Raw genomic sequence first — 18,141 nt, forward strand, 5'->3', positions numbered from 1 at the left:
AATGGGAAACTGGGTAGCAGGTCCTGCTAAGAGAAGGTCCTGCCTGGCCAAAGGTCACGAAGCGAGCATCATCGCCGAGTGTGGCTGATCTCCTATGCCCAGTGGTAGCTGCTGCCCATTGGAACTGGTAGGGTGGAAGGCAGGGAGCCCAACAGTAGGGGGTAAGGTAAAGGTAAAGGGCCCCCTGATCATTAGGTCCAGTCGTGTCTGACTCTGGGGTTGCAGCACTCATCTCACTTTATTGGCCATGGAAGCTGGTGTACAGCTTCCAGGTCATGTGGCCAGCATGACTAAGCCGCTTCCGGCGAACCAGAGCAGCACACAGAAACGCCGTTTACCTTCCCGCCAGAGCGGTACCTATTGATCTACTTGCACTTTGATGTGCTTTCGAACTGCTAGGTTGGCAGGAGCAGGGACCGAGCAATGGGAGCTCACCCCGCCGTGGGGATTCGAACCACCGACCTTCTGATCAGCAAGTCCTAGGCTCTGTGGTTTAACCAAAAACAGGCAAAGCTGACTCATTTTTCCTCCATCCTCATCCCTGCCCACTTCTGCAAGGGCAATACTGAAAGCGAGGGCTCATCCACACTCACCTTTTATCCCTCACTTTCTAGGCATAAGTTGGTGCTTTAAAGTGCATGTCCAAACACCATTTTTTGGAGGCGGGTCAGCACTTTCTTGGTGAAAACCTGCTCTTTAATGCTGAATCAGAACATGCAGAAATTTGGGTTTTCCATGGATTGCTGTTTGTTCTCAATCAGTGGTAAAGAGTGGGTTTTTGTGGGGGGACGACTCGAACACAGCACTTTTAAGTGTGGGGCTGTGCCTAGAAAGACAGTGCAAAAAGCAATCAGGATGAGCCCTGAGCAAGAGGAAGCTGACAAGCAGAGCTACCCGCCCCCCCCCCCGGACATATTGTAAATAAAAAGGCAAGCAGGCGTCTGAGAGCAGACTGAGGCTGATGAGGCATCAATCCATCTGCCCTAATGGACCAGCGTCCCCTGGCCTCTCTGAGGTCTTGCACTTAGGACTGATTTACAACGGGCTGGGTGCATTTCAAGCCACTGGGTGAAACGCTTCGCAAGGCAACCTACAGCCTTCCAATGCTCATCTTGCGATATGCAGCCTACTATATTCTACTGTACTGCAGCTGCCTCTGCCGGGTGTGTGGGAAACAAGTCACCCTCTATGTTGTCAGACTCCAACTTCCACCAGCCCCAGGCAGTTCCATCAGCTCCCATCAGCATGGCAGGGGTGGGTGGGAATTGAAGTTCAACTAAACCCAGAGGGCCACGTACTGTTAAAGGTAAAGGTAAAAGGACCCCTGACCATTAGGTCTAGTCGTGACCGACTCTGGGGTTGCGGTGCTCATCTCGCTTTATTGGCCGAGGGAGCCGGCGAACAGCTTCCGGGTCATGTGGCCAGCATGACTAAGCTGCTTCTGGCGAACCAGAGCAGCGCACAGAAACGCCCTTTACCTTCCCGCCGGAGCGGAACCTATTTATCTACTTTGACGTGCTTTCGAACTGCTAGGTTGGCAGGAGCAGGGACCGAGCAACAGGAGCTCACCCCGTCGCGGGGATTCAAACTGCCGAACTTCTGATCAGCAAGTCCTAGGCTCTGTGATTTAACCCACAGCGCCACATGAGTGGAATTCCCTGATCTGGGCCTAGTGCCGAGTATGAATCCACAAACTCTCCACGCCAAGAACGAGTTCCAAACTTTTGCCGCAGACTGTCTTTAAACTTGTTACCCAAACCTGTTGTAAATACAAATCGGCCCATTGCTCTTAAACAACTAGCAAAGCAGCTAGGTTTTCTTTAAGTTCTCACTTGTTAATGTAGTCCATGAACAGTTCTCTTTCTGGTCCCAGGGTGAGATTCAGTTAAGTCAGATAAGTAAGAATCTGGCAGCTTCTGAGAGAGACCTGGACTCCCAGGGATGAGTCATCAATTAACATAACATTGAAGCATAAGTCTCCGCTCTCCTTTTCGCAGCTTTAGTTGCACGAGCACCTTCTGCACTTGCCACAGTTCTCGGCAAAACAGGAATTCTGCAAATGCAAACCTCCCTATAACAATTCATGCATGTTAAACATATCTTTTATAGGTACATGTCTGTCCACAATATCTATCTATCTATCTATCATCTATCATCTATCTATCTATATCATCTATCTATCTATCTATCTATCTATCTATCTATCATCTATCTATCTATCATCTATCATCTATCTATCTATCTATCATCTATCTATCTATCTATCTATCTATCATCTATCTATCTATCTATCTATCTATCTATCTATCTATCTATCTATCTATCATCATCTATCTATCTATCTATCTATCTATCTATCTATCTATCTATTATCTATCTATCATCTATCTATCTATCTATCTATCTATCTATCTATCTATCTATATCTATCTATCTATTCTTCTGCTACTCCTGGGAGAAGTTGCCTTGGATTCACCCCTTTGCAGAATAAGCAAAAGTGGGCTCTGATTTATGAAGTATGACCAAATAAATATGCTAGTCCTTAAGAAACCACAAAACTCTTTGTGTTGTTTCTGCTGCAGGCAGCAGGACCACATGGCTGACCTAAATTCTGGGAGAACATCGCATATCTCTAATTTCCTCCTACCCTATGAGTCTTACTAACTGACTGAATGTTCTGTTGTGTCAGGCTGCAGGCAAAAAGCCAATGGGCAGTTGGAATGGCGCCACTGACTGGCCATCTGCCCTTACTAAGCCTCTGAATATCTGGTTGCCATTTCAAATACATGCCCCGTGATTCCCAACTTAGAAAGGAAACTTGGCATAACTTCATGAACTGTCAATATACTTCATGATATTGCCTGCTCATTTTGCTCCTTCGTCAGGGCCTGGATTAAGGGACAGCATTTTTGTAGAGTCTTTCCCCCTCCCCCTGTTTGTGCCGTTAGCTGTGATATATATTTTTAGTGCAGTCATATATATTTATATGACTGAATTAAATTTGTGTGCATTTCTTCTAATATGCACATTATTGGATGTAAATTTGCCTAATCTGTGAAATTTTTGCAAGCAATCCCCCTATTATAATGCAATAGTTATAGATAGAAGAGATCTATATCTATACTTATGCATTTTTTAAAGAATGCTTTCGTTTGGAGAACTGCACCATAAAATTCGGATAACAGCAATTAAGTTCGCTGCATTTCAGTTTGTATATCGGCTCAGGGAGTGCAGAATTTCACTTCATCCCTTGCATTTTTCTAAAAAATAAAAAAAATAAAAAGGAGGGTCATGATTTATTCTGAACTAATGCAGATATTAAAACACCTGACCTATTTTTCATTTCTTGACTTCTAGCACGGGTTGTGGAGGTGTGTGTGTGTGTGTACTGGGGGGAGCGATTCTTCCCTCTAACTTCCCCTCCCATTTATCGAATCTCGTTCTGCCTACAAGTTTTTTTTTTTAGTACAAAATAAAAAAATCTCCACCACTGTGCAACTGCTTCTTCTTATTCATTATTTATATAATGTCTGCAATGTACAGGAAGTGTTACAAGATTAAATAAGACAGACCCCTGGCGAAAGCTTACGCTTTTTTAATTTTTATTTTGAAAACACCCTAGATGACTGGGAAGGCGGGGGAGGGGGGGATAAAATCACCCAAGGCAAAGGAGGAGAACGTTAGCTGATAGCAGACCACAGAAATGGATTTCAAACAAGCTTGTTTACATGATCTGGGGAGGGAGGTGGTGCAAGCCCAGGAATGGTGAACTGGGCGGTTATTATCCGGAGCAAACAAATCTTGTTTACAGAGGCAGTGAATTGCTGGGAGTGCATTAGTTTCATCATATTCCTTATTTATATACACAGCATTTGGTCTCCACGAGATCCGACCTTTCCTTCCATTGCTGATGATCAGGCTCTGAGTGTTGATGTTGGCGCCTTCAATGGGGGGGGGAGTGGCGGTTTCCTCAGGGTTCGGTTATATCCCGCATGCTTTTTAACACTACATGAAACCGCTGAGTGGGGTCGGGTTGCCATATTTTGAAGAGCAAAAAAGAGGACACATTTGCCGACTTCTGCTTTTAACTATGGATTGCTGTGATGACTCATGAAAAAGAGGACGTGTCCTGGAAAAAGAGAAGATATGGCAACCCGAGTTTTGGAGTACCTTGTCATCCAGTTTGCAGATGACATCAAACTGGGAGGGGTAACTAATGCCGCAGAAGACAGAATCGGGATCCAAGATGAACTTAACAGATTGGACCCAAACTGGACCAAAACTAACAAAATGAATTTCACGGAAGAACAAGCTGCACAAATATAAGATGGGGGACGCCTGGGTTGTCAGTAATACATGTGGAAAGGATCTGGTGGTCTTAGTAGACCACAAGCTAAACACGGGTCAACAATGTGATGCAGCAGCAAAAACCGCTAATGCTACTCTAGGCTGCATCAGCAGAAGTATACTGCTCAGGTCAAAGTAAATCTTAGTACTGCTCTATTTTGCTTTGGTCAGACCATGCCTGTACTCCTTTTGACGCCCAAGAGAAACATATCTGTTTAAACAAGTCTACCTAGATGTTTAGAAAGTTGATGTGAGTTTTAATCTCGCAGCCTGGGAGTCATTTTGGACTCACAGCTATCCATGGAGGTGCAGGTCAATTCTGTGTCCAGGGCAGGGGTGTTCCAAGGGGGGCAGGGGGCAGTCTGCCCTGGGTACCATTCCAACGGGGGTGTGTGTGACAAAATGCCGACCCCTGATTGGTGGCACCCCCCCAGGCATGCACCATGGCTCCCGGGACATGTGTCACGCCCCTGGGACGAGTACCACTGTTATGTACTGAGTTCTGGGTACCGGAGCAGGTTGCTTCACCTCTGGTCCAGGGCAGCTGTCTACCAGCTCCATCTGGTACACCGGCTGAGACCCCTTCTGCCCGCAGACTGTCTCACCGGAGTGGTGCATGCTCTAGTTATCTCCCTCTTGGTCTACTGCACACGCTCTACATGGGGCTACCTTTGAAGGTGATGCGGAAACTGCAACTAATCCAGAATGCAGCAGCTAGACTGGTGACTGGGAGTGGCTGCCGAGACCATATAATACTGGTCCTGAAAGACCTACATTGGCTCCCAGTACGTTTCCAAGCACAATTCAAAGTGTTGGTGCTGACCTTTAAAGCCCTAAACGGCCTCAGCACAGTACACCTGAAGGAGCGTCTCCACCCCCATCGTTTAGCCTGGACACTGAGGTCCAGCGCCAAGGGCCTTCTGGCAGTTTCCTCACTGTGAGGTTACAGGGAACCAGGCAGAGGGCCTTCTTGGTAGTGGCGCCTGCCCTGTGGGACGCCCTCCCACCAGATGTCAAGGAAATAAACAATGATCTGACTTTTAGAAGATATCTGAAGGCAGCTGTCAGGAGTGCGTGAAGGAGCCGGACCCTGTGACCAGTAGGGCTTTGCAGGACTGGGCCCTTCCTAAGTTTGTTCTGGAGAGGCAAGGCGCGGCCGCATAGGTGAGGCCGCTTGGTAACTCGCTGCACCTGGTGGCAAGAGCCGGGAAGGGATATAAGGTCAGCACTTCCCTTCGGCTCTTTGCCACAGCAGCTTGTTTCATGCCTTGCTGCGTTTGGCTTCTTGCTTACTGATCCTCAGACCTCTGCTTCTTAACTCCTTGCTTCTCGACCCTCGGACCCTTGACTTCGTGACTCCCTGCTTCCTGACCCTTGGACCTCTGGCTTCTGGACTCTCATTCCAGCTCCCACCCTGCCATCTTACCCCCGGTCCCAACGTCCTCAGCCGGGACTTCGACCGCCCGTAAACCGGACCATGACAGCAGCCCTGTTTAGGGAAGTTTTTAATGTGTGATGTTTTGTTCTGTTTTTAATCTGTTGGCAGCCGCCCAGAGTGGCTGGGGACACTGAGCTGGATGGGCGGGGTAGAAACAATAAAATAATAATAATAATAATAATAATAATAATAGTAATAAGTTTTTAGCCTACTGCTCTTAACTTTTCAAACTTTTAAAATTATTGTTAATTTTCTTAGTGATAATTCTATTGTTGCATCTTTTTGGAAAAACCGCTTTGAGGTTTGTTTTGTTTGTTTTTCTATCAAGTGGCGTATAAATGTTACGGACCAAACAAACAAATTTGTTAGTTGGTTTTGGGCAGCTCAAAGCATTTTGCAATGCTTTAAACAAACAAAAATACATTAAAACCAGCATTAAAAACCAATCTCAAAGATATATGTATTTTTTAATTTATTTTTTTTTAAAAACCCCAGGTTAAAACATCCTGCCCACACAAAAAGACCATATATAATTAAAAGCCAAAGGCATGATGAAACAGCAAAATGTTTTGGCGTGGTGCCTAAAGTTATGTAACAGGGGAGAGCATTCCACAAGTAGGGAGCCATCACTGAAAAGGCCCATCCTTGTATTGCCACCCTCTGGACCTCCCATGGAGGAGGCGCACAAAGAAGGGCCTCAGGGGACGATCACAGGGTACAGGTCAGGTCGTCGTCTTCTTTAGCTACAATGGAATCTCCATATCCAGCAGCAGTCTACCTGTGGAAGCCAGGCACTGGAAACAGATGCATCCTTTTGAGAGGTGCTTGCAAGCCCCACCCTCCCACTTTGCTGGAGGGGGGGGGATGACACTCCTCCCCCCATGCTGGATGGGCCTTTGGTCTGATCCAGTTTGCTTTTCTATCCAGGCTCTGCCAGGTTCCTTTTGGAACAGCTCCTTTTAGCATAATTTAGCATAGGAAATTCAGAGAGGCCTGCCCCTGCCTCTTTGTTTCCTTTTCTCGATGAGAAGAGCTGATAAAATCAAAGGGAGAGATAGCAATCTCAGGCAGTTAAAGACAATGCTCTGTGTAGCTATGTGGGGAAAGGCAGAGAGGTTTCTCAGGATGCTGTTATTACCATGGAAATGAACCCCGGGACAGCTCTCCTCACCCCCACAACGTGAAAGAAATGGAGTCTGCTGGCATGCGCTCATCAGATACACCGTTGCCTTCTTCCAATTATTCTTCGGCTGCAGTCACAAGGCAGTTTACCCCATTTCCCTGACTGTTAATTTCTGCGTTGTATTTGCAGACCTTCTAAGTGCCCACTAGCAGAGGAAGAGGCATGCGGGGGGAGCGCCCCGCCCCCGGCAGCATGATCCCGGCTGGCTGCCATCGCGGCTGACACCCCTGCCCGCGCTGGGTGCCACGCCCCCAGGACACAAGCCACACCCCCAGGACGCAAGCTACATCCCTACAGGGGGCGCAACATGCCCCCGGGGTGCATGCCAGCCCCGCCCCCACCTGCTCTCCGCCCCCCGGTGGTGGAGCATGAAGCTCCGCCACTGTAAGTGCCCCTATTTTCCAGGGACAGTCCTGGATTTACAGAAGCTGTCCCAGTTTCTGATCTGATCCCAGAATGTCCTACTTTTCCTTAGGATGTCCCTATTTTCATTGGAGAAATGTTGGAGGGTAGGGAGTTTTCCACCGTGGAGTTAAGAACTGGCGGGATCTAGGAGGCTAAAGGCGTCTCTTGCTCACTGTCCTGCTGTTTGTTCGTTCATTTTTAAAAGCAAAGTTCAGCCAAATTAGTTTTGATTCCTGCATTCGAGGAGGTTGGACTAGACGACCCTTTGAGTTCTTTCCAACTCCTCAATTCTGACTCTAAATACCTCCAGGAAGCCACAAGCAGGGTCTGAAGGCCACAGCCACAGCCACCGCCAGTCATTCATCTGGCATGTAGCAGGCAGAAGTTTATGCCAGACCTCCTAGTCTCATCTGAAGTCCCCAGGTTTGCCTGGCCCACTCCAGGTGGCTGGCGGAGGGCCTGAAATTCCAGGCGGACTTGTTGTTTAGTCATGTCCAACTCTTCGTGACCCCATGGACCAGAGCACGCCAGGCACTCCTGTCTTCCACTGCCTCCCGCAGTTTGGTCAGACTCATGCTGGTAGCTTCGAGAACACTGTCCAATCATCTCGTCCTCTGTCGTCTCCTTCTCCTTGTGCCCTCAATCTTTCCCAACATCAGGGTTTTCAAGGGAGTCTTCTCTTCTCATGAGGTGGCCAAAGTATTGGAGCCTCAGCTTCAGGATCTGTCCTTCCAGTCAGCACTCAGGGATGATTTCCTTAAGAATGGATAGGTTTGATCTTCTTGCAGTCCATGGGACTCTCAAGAGTCTCCTCCAGCACCATAATTCAAAAGCATCAATTCTTTGGCGATCAGCCTTCTTTATGGTCCAGCTCTCACTTCCATACAATCCAGGCAGACTAGAGTGCCTTAAATAATTATAATAACAACAATTTTTATGAATACTCTGCATGCAACTTCAAAACTTCAAAACCTAGCAGGAGCTGGTCTCAAAATATAGCATAGACACTCTTTGTGGGGAGGGGGGGCAGTGGCTGCCCGCTTCCACTCCAGTCTCCCAATTAACCTCCGTCTCCAAGGCCTGACCCCATAACAGCACTGCAGGCCACCACCACCCCAGGACTCAGATTTGGTCCCTGAAATCTTTGGGGCTGGTTTGCTCCTGACCTGGCAACCCAAAATGCCTATGCAAACGGAGGTCCTGAACTTGCACAAGAAACGGGGAGGGTGGGGCACTTTGGATATGCTCAGAGGCACGTAGCCAGTCAAGTCAGATTCCCTCCCCCCCCCCGCAAACCTCAGCTATTTTAGTGTCAAGTTGAGTCGGTTGCCCCTGATAGGACCAGATGAGGGATTTTCTTTTTCTTTTTTTAATGCCGAGCTGAACTTCCCACTTGAATGAGCCGCCTTGAATTTCCTTCCCCTGTTGATGTCCTTGCTCTCCCAGCCCTCCCCCCTCCCCATTATAACAAATCGTTCTGGAGATAATTACAGATGGGGGCTATTTATAGCCTGCCAGGCATTCTCTAAAGAGGAACGTTGGCTGTTCTCTACAACACATGTGGCTTTGATATAAATATAGATATTGGCTAATTATCCAAGAGCGGGAAGTTACAACATGAATGTAGATATATAACAGCAGGGAAATAACAGAGGGGATGGTCTCCCCCTCACTCGCAGTGGTTGCTGCTCCCTTCTCTGCAGGCCAGCAGGCAATTAAAAGGGGCTTGTCTGCTGCTGTTCTATATATCTGTGGGGTAAGGATCCCTTCTTTCCAGTTTCAGGGCCGCATTCTTTTTAAAAAGATTTTCTTGATTTACAAAAGTGTGTGCAATGTCTCTCTCTCATATTTTCCCCCCCATGTATCATTCTTACATATCAGTTTCATTTGTTGAGACATTAGGAAGAAAAGAGGGAAAGAGGTGGAGCGGGGGGAAGATGGGTGGGGGTGAGGTGGGGTAGCAATGTTTCTATTTTACTTACTATATGTAGGGTTTGGTGTCAGCGTTGCTTGTGCAGGTTCTTTGCTGTTCGCTTGTGTTACTTTGGTGGTGGGGTTGGCCTAGGGTGTGGTTATTCATTTGTGGTTGGCTGTGGTGGTCTTTGTTTTTCATGTGTGAGTGGGGTGGGTGGGTGTTTTGGATCAGAATTGGCCTTACCAAACATCTTCCAAGACAATAATGCCCACTTACACCACAAAGAACTCATAACCCACCTACTTTCAGCAGCCAGAAGCATCATAGCCAGACACTGGAGAGACCTGTCAAGAGTAAGCATGGACCAATGGTACCAAATAGTATGGGAAACAGCCCTACTAGAAAAATTAACCAATAAACTGAAACTGACAAATAGAAGAAGACACCTTCATCCCAGTATGGCTCCCCTTTATCACATACACAGCCCAACAAGACAATGACAAAAATCCACCAACAGCATACAAATCAATATGGCTAACCTGATCCAAAACACCAGCCACATTCTTTTCTGGGCAGACTTCCGGGGTGGGCAGAGTCAGAGGCAAAGTGGGTGGGACAACAAATGTACATTCTCCCTTTGTGGAGTTGGCAGACATGCCTTTCTACCTTCCATCTGGACAAGCAAGAGGCATGGTCAGCATTTATATCCCAGCTAGGCAAAAGCACTCAAGGAGGGTGTGAATCATAGAGGGATCACGAGGGTCATCCAGTCCAACCCCCTGCAATGCAGGAATCATTTTTCCCAGAGTGTTGCTCAAACCCATGACTCTGAGATCAAGAGGCTCATGCTCTACTGAGAGTGTGGCCTGAGGAGAGTCCTGAAGGCCATACAGAAAGGACTGGAGGGCCAGATTTGGCCCTCAGGCCTGATGTTACCTACCCCAACAATATATGAGAGGCTGCAGCCATTCATTTGGGTGAAAGCCTCCCCCAAATGCCACTCCCCCTTAGGAACCAGATGGGGGGCATCCTTCCTCCTCCCTGCATTAGGGAGCTGCCAGAGCTTTTCTGAAATCTGCAATACATGGATTAGTCTCCCATTCCTGCCTCTCAGGTCTGTTTGCAAGGCAAGCCATCAACCCATCTCTGACTTAGGTAGGGTAGCTAATAGCTGCAGTGCTTTACAGGTTAGGAAGCAAAGAGGTCTCTGAAGGAAAGGTGGCATTCAGATGTAGCTCTATCATCTATCTATCATCTATCTATCTATCTATCTCTCTATCTCCTGTGCATTAGAAATTCACATCATGTGAAATTGATTGACACGGTCATGCATCCCAGTGTTTTCAATGCCATTTGTTTCAGAGGCAGCGCTAAAACACCCAGTGCTTCACCCCATATCCCTACTCCCCCCCCCCCATTTTTTTACTGGAACTGAGTGTGTGGGGAAAGGGAAGAGATTATTTACAATCATGAGCAAACCCTGGGAAGTTCAGTAGCCCCTGCCTGGAACGACTCCCAGCTCCGAGTCTCTCCATTCCCTGATTAATTTTTGTAGTGGCTCCTTCAGCCTTGGCAGGTTGACAACTGTCGGTAACAGCCAGGCTGCAGTTGTGGAAAGTGTGTGTGTGTGTGTGTGTGTGTGTGCGCGCGAAGTGTGGTGGGGGAAAGGAGAGAAACATCAGCAGCTTTCTCTGCAATCTGTTGGATGCTGCCCAAAGCCAAGACCTGTCCTCCTGCCTTCTGAACTACCGCCTAGGCTGGCAGACACCTCCATCCACTGGCTATTACTGATGCCAAGTCTGGAGAAGGGCCGAGACGTGATGCGAGGGGAAGCATCGCTATAATACATGACCCGGCTTTGAAGGGGGGGTGGGCGGGCGGAAGAGAGCATTGTGCTCAAGGTGAGCAGCAAAAAGCTGAGCATGAACCACTGTGGGTGGGACTGAGTTTCCTGAGATTACCTGCTCTCTCCTTGTTACCCATCAGGTCAGAGGATATAAACATATAAAGTATGGGAAATGGTAGTAATTTTCATGGCCGGTCTACGGGTGATCAAACTCCCAGGCTGAGGATGTCGGGACCGGGGGCAAGATGGCGGAGTGGGAGCAGGAACGAGAGTCCAGAAGCCAGGGGTCTGAGGGTCAGGAAGCAGGAAGTCACGAAGTCAAGGGTCCGAGGATCTCGAAGCAGGGAGTCAGGAAGCCAAGGTCCGAGGATCAGGAAGTAAGAAGCCAAATGCAGCAAGGCAGGAAGCGTGTTGCTGCGGCAAAAAGCCGAAGGGAAATGCTGACCTTATATCCCTTCCCGGCTCTTGCCACCAGGTGCAGTGAGTTACCAAGTGGCCTCACCTGTGCAGCTGCGCCTTGCCTCTCCAGAACAAACTTAGGAAGGCCCCAGTTTTGCGAAGCCCTACTGGTCACAGGGCCTGGCTCCTGCATGCACTCCTGACAGTAATCAGTGAGTCCTATGGCAAAATGTTGCAGTGTGTTCATGGTTCTAGGCTCTCCATGCCATAGAATCATACAACTGTAGAGCTGGATGGGACCCCCAAGGGACATCTAGTCTAAGGCCCTGCAATGCAGGGATGCATTTTTTAGCTGCAGGATCCCAGACAGATGGCCATCTAACCTCGGTTTAAACACCTCCAATGAAGGAGAGTCTACCACCTTCCTAGGTGTTCTGTTCCACTGCTGAACAGCTCTCACTGTCAGAAAGTTCTTCCTGCTGCTGAGTCAGAATCTCTGTTCTTGCAATTGGAAGCCATTGGGTTCGGTTCTACCCTCTGGAACAGCAGAAAACAAGCTTGCTCCATCTTCCATGGGACAGCCCTACAGATGTTTGAAGATGGCTATCCTATCAATTCTCAGTCTCCATTTCTCTAGGCTAGGCATATCCAGTTCCCTCGGCCGTTCCTCATAAGGCTTGGTTTCCAGACCCTTGATCAGCTTGGTTACCCTCTTCTGCATACATTCCCCCTTGTCAACATCATCATCATCATCATCATTTTATTTGTATGCCGCCTTTCCATAGTTAAAAAATAGTGCTCAAGGCGGCTTACAACGTGACAAGATTTACATTTACCAACATGACAAAAGTCATAAACAATAAATAAAACACATCAAAAAGTACACAACCAAACGGAAAACAATTTCCACATAAATAATAAAAGCTAAAACCAAGAATACAGCATTAATATCAATCACAATTTAAAATGACATAGATAAAAAATAAAAGCAATTTTAAAAACAAAAACGGAGCCCTCCCTGCCCTGTCCTTTATGGAGCCTGTCAGGCCCCACCCCAAGCCAGGTGGAGAGAAGCAGGGCAGGGCCCTTCAGGCTCCCAGCAGGTCAGTCCTGGGCAACAATATGGTTGCCCTCCTCTGCACACATTCCAGCTTGTCAATATCCTTCTTAAATTGTGGTGCCCAGAACTGGACACAGTATTCCAGGTGTGGTCTGACCAAGGCAGAATAGAGTGGTAGTATTGCTTCCCTTGACCTGGACGCTATACGTCTGTTGATGCAGTCTAGAATAGCATTAGCTTTTTTTGCTGCTGCATCACACTGTTGACTCATCTCAAGTCTGTGCTCAACTAAGATGCCTAGATCCTTTTCACATGTACTTCTGAGGTAGTCGAACAACTCCTAGCAAGCGCATTCTTGCCAGCCACTGTGAGGTGCAATCTAACTCTTGCTGCAAGTCCTTCTTCATGGAAGTGGAGACTGTGGTCCAAGAGGCCAAATCTTTCAAGTGCAGGGCAGGTGGGTGTGTCTTGTCAGAGCTGGCCTTGTGGGCCAAACTGGGTGATCTGGTGGGCCTAGTGATACCTGTGAGCTGGAGGTTCCCCACTTCTGGTGTAGACACACCCAGTGACAGCAGAGACCTAGAATCATAGAGCTGGAAAGGGCTGCAGTGGTCTTCTAGTCCAACCCCCTGCAATGTGGGAATCTTTCACCCAATGTGGGGATCAAACCCATGACGCTGAGATTAAAACTCTCATGCGCTACCAACTGAGCTATCTCAGGACAGCACCTCCTCTCCTGGTTGATTTTATAGATGGAGAGTAGAGCCTTGTCCAGTGCGAGAACTGCAGCCCCTGGGGAAGTAAATCTCTCTGACTCCTGGGTGTCTGAGTGTTTGCACTGCAATCTTTATGTCCCTTTTATTAGGGCAATTACGCTCCTTGAATAATACATGGCATGTATGCAGTAAGGGTCAGCCAGGCAGGGATGATATAATCCATGAAGAAAAGGCCTCAGGAGACAGACGGTTCAGCATGCACTCAGGACAAGGAATCCCCCAAATTTCTTCTTCTTATTTCTTAATGCACTTATATATCACGTTCCTCCCTTCAAGGAGCTCAAGGTGGTATATATGGCCCCCCACCATATTATCCTCAGAACAACCCTATGTGTTAGGTTAGACTGAGAGTTGGTGACTATCCCAAAGTCTCCCTGGGAGCTGCATGGCTTAGTGGGGATTTGAACCCTGACCTTCCAGGTGCTTTTCAAACACTCTAGCCACTACGCCATGCTGCTGTTAAATCCCCTCACCCCAAGTGGAGAGATAATATCCCATCTTAGTTTCTGTTGCTCTAGAGAGTAGAACCCAAACCAACCAATCCATCAATCAGCCAACCAATGGATTCAAATGACAACAAATGAGATTAGAGCTGGAAGAGACCCACAAGGTCCATCTAGTCCAACCCGCAGCAATGCAGGAATCACAACTAAAGAATCCATGGCAGATAGCCCTCTAACCTCTGTTTAAAGACCTCCAGCAAATGATAGCCCACCATCTTCCAAGGGAGCCCTCTCCACTGCCAAACATCTCTCACCATCGGAAAGTCAGAATCTCCCCCAAGGTAATTTGAACCCACCAGTTAAGGTTCCGCCTTCTGGAACTGCAGAAAGCAGGCTTGTTCCATCTTCCATGTGGCAGCCCTCCAGAGATTAGAAGACAAATGGAGGGGGGGGCATGAACGTGAAGAAAGCAGCCCATTGCAGCATGGTAACATTTCCATCCATTGCTCCCCCTTCTTTTACCTCTGGCTCCACCCACCTCTGGCATTTGTTCCTCAGAATATTGTCCAGAAAGTGCACCTCAACCTGAAAAAGTCCCCCCACTAGTTTACTGCCTGTGCCTTCCCTCCCTCTGTCTCCTATGTGCCGTTTTCCATTATTCTGGCATAGCTAGACCTGCAGTGCTTTATGAACCAAGAAGCAATTATTTAGCGAATATCTAATTGTCCTAGGTGAGCCCAAATCACCCCCTGCTTTTCACAGCCCTGTTTGCAAGAGACCATTCCCCCTTTGAAGGGTTTTTTTTTTAAAAAAAAAAATTCCTGTTGCTTGTAATGTTGGTGTAAAAAGAACTGGTTTGTATTCATCAGCTACTATGCCATTTTAATTCTGCCAGCATGCTTTGTCATTCTGGAACATCGGGGTGGGGAGATTACAGTGGCCAGTGGGGTCCCACTTTTGGGGGTGATGGCTGCCATTCTCCCCCCGCCCCTTCTACATCCCTGAATCATATTGCATCTGGGGAATAGAGAAGGACAGGTGGACTCCTGGAGAAAAGAGCATTGCGCCTCACAGTGAGACACAAAGTTTTTAAAAGAGGAAGTCCTGCTACCCCAGTTAATGATGCATCATTTTATTGCATTTCTCTCCTTGAAATTGCTGGAACAGCATCCTGAAAATAGAGAATGTCCACTGTTTTTTTTTAATCAGGGAAAACTCAAGCACAGGCGCTGTTGTCCAAAACAACGGTTTCTGTGGAGACACAGGAGGTGCCTGTGATCCTTCTGAGAGAGGGTGGGGAGCTGTCTTGGCTCAGCAGGCCGGATCTTTATCCACTCCCTCCTGCAAGGGCAAAGAGCTCTCTAGACAACAGGTCCAGACACGGCCACAACTGAAACTGGCACATGCAGCAGGGAATCAGGCAAAGCTGGAGGTCATAAGGCAATCCCCAGTGCGTAGGAATCAAGAACCCGGTTGGTTTTCTTCCTCTCCTCTCCACCGCCCCCCAAAGAGCATGATTTATCTTCGTCAAGGAGAGAATTAGGGGGAAATTACAGAAAGGCAAAAGGGTTTATCCAGAGGGCAGGCCAGCCTTTCCAGAACCTGCTTCTCCAAAGACCTTTTTCTGGCTCTTTTCAATCCCGCCATCAATCCAGACACCAGCCAGCCGAGCAGCTGGAAAGGACAGAGAGGGGGAGTGGAGCAATTTGTTCTACTTGGCCACATGTGAGCTCAGCTCATTTGGTTTGGTGGATAAGAGGATGCTGAACTGAGCTGTGTCCGTCCCTCGGTATCCCAGTGTGGGTGCTTTCCCGGTGCTATTTTTCTAGGAAAAAAGAGGTGCTGGAACACACCAGGAACACCTCCCTTGTTCTCTTATAATTGCAATGGCTGCCAGAACTGAGAGGTGCCAGAAGTGAGTTCCAGTGAGTTCCAGCTTTAAAAAGTCCCCGCCTCTGCCCCCCCCCCCAGATGTTTGGCATCCAACTCCCGTCAGCCCCAGCCAGGTGCTGGTTGGGCTAATGAGAGTTGGAGGCCAAACATCGGGGGGGGGGGGGCCATCTTAAAGGTAAAGGGACCCCTGACCATTAGGTCCAGTCGTTGCCGACTCTGGGGTTGCGGCCCTCATCTCACTCTACTGGCTGAGGGAGCCGGCGTACAGCTTCCGGGTCATGCGGCCAGCAGGACTAAGCCGCTTCTGGCGAACCAGAGCAGTGCATGGAAATGCCGTTTACCTTCCCGCTGGAGCGGTACCTATTTATCTACTTGCACTTTGACGTGCTTTCGAACTGCTAGGTTGGCAGGAGCAGGGACCAAGCAATGGGAGCTCACCCCGTCACGGGGATTCGAACCGCCGACCGTCTGATCGGCAAGTCCTAGGCTCTGTGGTTTAACCCACAGCACCACCCACGTCCCATAGGGACCATCTTGGCACAGGCTAAACTACAGCTTATCTCTGTGTTTTCACATGGTAGGGCTAGTCTGCTTGGGCGACGGGGTCAGTGCCCCCCCACCTCAGCCTACACCCCCACCTGCCTTCCTCCTTATTGACAGCCAGTTCACAGGTGGGCCCTGCTTGTCAACTTCCTCCCCCTCTTTACTCTCAATGTTACCCTTTGTGGAGCTCATCAGAGAGAAGGGCAGTGGCAAAACTAGAACTCACTGGCTGTGCCTGCCATTGGTTCTGGCTCCACCTACTGGTGGCTTCCCTGGCTTCTACCCAACCAGTCTCGATGGTCACCTAGCCCAATGCGCTGCAATTCAGAAAGCCCAGCTAAGATCACAGCAACTTTTCTCCTCCACGTCCTTCTGAGTTGAGCCAAGCCACTGTTTGACCTAGTGTGCCATCTGAAGCCAGGCTCGTGGTTTAGTTCTGCCGGACGTGCTACAAATTGTAGACCAGGGCTGTGCAACAAACCCGGCCAATTCTCAAACCGAATCAGGTCAAATCAGGACCAGTCCAAAAAGATTTGAAGCTATTTGTGCCAATCCAAAGCTCAAAACAGTATTTTTTTTTAAAATAAAAATAGCAAGACAGACAGCCTCTAAAGTCATAGAGCTAAAGCTTGCTTATAATCTGTAGAGAGCTGACCACAAGGCCAGATTTGGGCAGCACACTAGGTCAAACCACAGCTTAATTCAGCAGCAGGATGGCCAGGCAGGAGCAAAGCAGCTGCAATTGCCTCTCCAGGAGGCTGCCTGCTTGCTCACTGTCAAATATCAGCAAAGAACTAGTTGGGAGCTGGGTATGTTTAGCCTGGGGAAGAGAAGACCGCAAGGTGATATGAGAGCCATCCTGCTGAATCTGAGGTCCAAATTGACTGGGATAGCTCAGTTGGTAGAGCATAAGACTTCTAATCTCAGGGTCGTAAGTTTGAGCCCCATGTTGGGCAAAAAATCCTGCATTGCAAGATTTCAGGGTCCCTTCCAACTCTACAATTCTGTAAATCTATTATTTGGAGCATCTCATGCCCTCCTCCCACCAAAGGGGTGCCTTTTCTTATGAAATCAACCTCACCTCTTACTTACCCCCAGGTGCTGAATGGGGCTCAGCCTTCATTTGACTAGAATTAAGTGTCTCTGCCTGTCGCTGGCTCTGGCACCAACTCCTGTTGGGCTCCCCTTACTTCTGCCCCACCAGCCCCAATGAACAACAGCCAACCATTGCCTGGATGCCCGGAAAGGTGGATGCCTGCTCTGTTATTTCAACCAGGATTGAAAGAACCGTTCAACTATAGCTCCATTTTGGGATACATTTGCATTTCTCCCTTTCTCAAACAACCCAGATCCCGGATTTCTGAATTACCTTGTTTTCTTTCTGAAGTGGAACCAATTTATTATGGATTCCCCATCATTCCAACTCAAATTATTATTTCTGAATTTTATACAAAGCACAGCGCTTGTACAGTTTAATGCGGCTTTCTGTTCTGATAGTTTCTTTGTGTCTCCCCCGCACACCTCTGCAGCTCCCCTGCACAGTTTGCATATTGATAATGTGCTGCGAAACGTGAGCTTGATGAGACTATTGGCAGCTTCTGCAGCAGAAGGAAATATGGGGTGGCAGGGCCCATTCCGCCGACACCGCTGCCATTTGGCTCCTCCCCTCCCTGAGCTGCCTCCATGCAAGCTGGTCATGATACCAGGTATTACAAATAGCAAACTCATAGCCCGGTCCTTGTTCAGCCAAAACTGCTTTAAGGGAAGATCAACAGACTTGGAAGAATCCTAAGATGTCCACAAGTTAAAAAGTAGAGAAATTGCCTCCCACCCCAAATGACCCAGTGATGCATGAGCAAGCTCAGTGGTCGCAGAATGCCAGCTGACTTTCTT

The 18,141-nt window shown here is 48.3% G+C and overlaps 1 long non-coding RNA gene across 1 annotated transcript in view; it reads right to left on the reverse strand.

Moving 5' to 3' along the window:
• Positions 1–14,385, reverse strand: part of LOC308465681 — a 37,889-nt gene extending 23,504 nt beyond the window's left edge. Inside the window, exons 1-2 of the long non-coding RNA XR_013980536.1 lie at positions 14,169–14,385; positions 9,828–9,961 (exon numbers count right to left, since the gene is read on the reverse strand). This is a non-coding gene — a long non-coding RNA (uncharacterized lncRNA). The remainder of the gene's footprint in view (positions 1–9,827; positions 9,962–14,168) is intronic.
• Between the last annotated feature and the right edge of the window lie 3,756 nt (positions 14,386–18,141).

The sequence above is a fragment of the Podarcis pityusensis genome (genome assembly GCF_964106645.2).
Source record: "Podarcis pityusensis genome assembly, chromosome: 16".
In the NCBI taxonomy this organism is placed as follows: domain Eukaryota; kingdom Metazoa; phylum Chordata; class Lepidosauria; order Squamata; family Lacertidae; genus Podarcis; species Podarcis pityusensis.